The sequence below is a fragment of the Setaria italica genome, chromosome VIII, assembly GCF_000263155.2.
Source record: "Setaria italica strain Yugu1 chromosome VIII, Setaria_italica_v2.0, whole genome shotgun sequence".
In the NCBI taxonomy this organism is placed as follows: Eukaryota; Viridiplantae; Streptophyta; class Magnoliopsida; order Poales; family Poaceae; genus Setaria; species Setaria italica.
In genome coordinates this window covers 39,123,279-39,125,999 of record NC_028457.1, presented here as the reverse complement: position 1 = coordinate 39,125,999, position 2,721 = coordinate 39,123,279, and the positions used below count along the sequence as shown (strand labels likewise).

The window sequence follows — 2,721 nt, the reverse complement described above, 5'->3', positions numbered from 1 at the left end:
GGTGCCATGATGCTTTTCTGCAGGTTTGTCTGAAGACCAGAAGCATTCCGAAGAAGGAAAGCACTTCCTTGATTATAATCATGTCTTGGACTGTTGGAGATGCAAACAAAACCACATCATCGGCTGGTGTGTATAAGCTATAGGTGGCCAACCGGGGACGCACGGCACGGGCACGGCACTATGCGGCACGGTGGCTTAGCCGTGCCATGCCTTGTCGTGCCGCCGTGCCGACATCTCGGCATGGGCACGACCCTAAAGCCGATTAGCCGCGGCACGGCAGCCCATTGTGCCCGCGCCCCTCCACAGCTCCGCTCCTCCCGGCCGCGGCGGACCTCAGCGGCGGCGGAGGCCCCTCCACTCCTCCGATGGCGGCGGACCCCGGCGGTGGCGGGGGCCCCTCCACTCCTCCCGGTGGCCGTGCCCTGGCAGCGGCCCCCCGCAGGCGGCCACGGGAGAGAGCCAGATAAGGAGGGGAGGAGCCGCGGCCGCGCTCCGACGACGGCGGCCCCCCGCGGGCGGCCACAGGAGAGAAGCAGGGAGGGTCGGGCTGTCGGGGAGATCGGAGAGATCGAGAGTGAGAGCGTAGCTACGCAGGAGAGGAGAGTTAGTTAGGGTTCCAGGCATGTATTTCTTTATATATGCCACTCTCTGCTCATCTAACGGTGCTGATGCATCCTGATGGCATCCAACGGCTGGGAGGAATCGGGCCGCTATCGTGCCGGCCCATTAAGCGTGTCGTGCCCGTGACGGCACTACAGGCCGAAATGGCGGCCCAAGCACGGCACTATGAGTCACGGGCCGGGCCGTTCCTGAGCCGTGCTTCTTCATGTCGTGCTTGGGCGGTCCATAGTGCTAGTGCCAAATGGCCAGCTATAGTATAAGCTACTATGTTGTTATGCTCCACGTTCGAAATGAATTTCTTTTTAGTTCTGAAACTGGACTGTAAGTGAAATAGCTTTGTATGGGCATCGCCGTCCCTTAAGAACAGCATCCTTGAACGTAGCCGTGCAATCGTCCTCTCCAAGGATATATGTGAGGCCAAGAATCTTGCATTTGAGTTGCTTACGAAGCTGATGCTCCTCCAGTGTGAGTTGTCTCACTTCCTGAGCTCTGTCAAGCCATAGTATAATATTAATTGTTTTCGCCACTGAAAGCTGCATTTTCACCTGACCGACGCTACGTTGGCTCCATCTCTGAAGTTCTTTAGCAGTATTCTTCAGCTTACAATCTAGACGGGCAAAAGGATCGATCATCGTATTTGGGCATGTCCACCCCCTCGCTACGGCATCCATGAACCCGTGCAGCTTTAATTTAGCCACCATGGCTTAAAATGAAAGCGACGCTGGACCGTGAATGTTGCGTTTGTCGCGAGATGTAAAGGGCAATGATCACTCATTGCCGATGACATAGCCTGGAGGAAGGAGAAGGGGAAGTGAGCTTCCATTCAACAGAGACAAGAACCCGGTCTAGTTTCGCCATTGTCGGATGTGAACGTTCGTTACTCCACGTGTAGCGACGTCGACCATGAGACTTGACGACGACCAAGGATGGTGATGCTGGTGGTGACGGCGTTCACGCGTTCGCCAACACCGTCCCGGTCTGGCTTGTTATCTGCATAAGATCAACATCAGACAGCGCATTAGCCGCTGGGATGATATCCCGCAGAGCCGCGAAATGGCGCGGTTGCACAATTGTGTTTAAGAATTTATCAAATTCAGCAGCCGCAGCGCAATTTGCGTCGTCGTCGTTTGAAATAATCCCAAGTTTCCGCATGGCGAGGACCTCACCCTTCTTAGATGGGCGGACGGTGAGGTTCAGGGGCTGGTTGGCAAGGCGACCACTCCTTCTCGGCGTTGGTGCCGCCCCTGGGCAGGACGGTGGTGGCTGCGGCGTTCTTTGCGCCAGCGGCGTTTGTAGCACGAGGCGGACGCTGCTCAGAAAAGCTTCTGCCTTTGCCCGGGCTGCCTCGCACTCGTTCCTGCGTGAATGGTCACGACAGACGAGTTCTGCGAAGGCGCGGCGCACTGCGGGGCGTCCAGCGCTGCGCCGGCGACGCCGAGGTTGTTCTGCTCAGCCGGTGGAGGCAGCAGGTCAGGCTGTAAAACGGCGTTGCTCCGGGTGCGCGGACGGCGTTGGTATATGCGCAGGGCCGTGGAAGGTTGCGCATCCCCCGAAGCGGAGGAGCGGGAAAGCGCGCCGTGGCTGACCGTTGCGCTTCAAAACAGAGATTCAAGCAGCATCGGATTCTCTTCACGGGCATCATTGCAGCGGTCTTCAGCGCGGTACAGTGGCAGATACTGTTCCGGCGATAGCTCGGCGGGCTTGGCAAGTCAACACCATCAACTGCCCAAAAAGCAGGCCAACCATCGAAGAACACAACTACAATTTGTGTCCTTCCGAAATCTTCACAATCAATCGGAACGGGTCGACTGCATGCGAACATCAACAGTTAATGTACCTACTAACTTGTCTGCTAAAAACAATCAATCGGAACGGGTCGACTGCGAACATCAACAGTTAATGTACCTACTAACTTGTCTGCTAAAAACAATCAATCGGAACGGGTCGACTGCGAACATCAACAGTTAATGTACCTACTAACTTGTCTGCTAAAAACAGATAAGTGCAAACATCCTGGGTCGTCACGTTCATGCCGCAACAAGTCTATTTGGAGCTGTCCACTCCATTCACGGCGCGCGGTCCCGCGATGTCACTACGGGA

The 2,721-nt window shown here is 56.2% G+C and overlaps 1 long non-coding RNA gene across 1 annotated transcript; it reads right to left on the bottom strand.

Annotated features, from left to right (window-relative positions):
- Positions 1–1,094: 1,094 nt before the first annotated feature.
- LOC111258287 lies at positions 1,095–2,507 on the bottom strand. The gene is made up of 2 exons (XR_002678948.1): positions 1,788–2,507; positions 1,095–1,611 (listed from the first exon to the last, which is right to left on the bottom strand). It is a non-coding gene; the product is annotated as an uncharacterized LOC111258287 (long non-coding RNA).
- Positions 2,508–2,721: the final 214 nt, after the last annotated feature.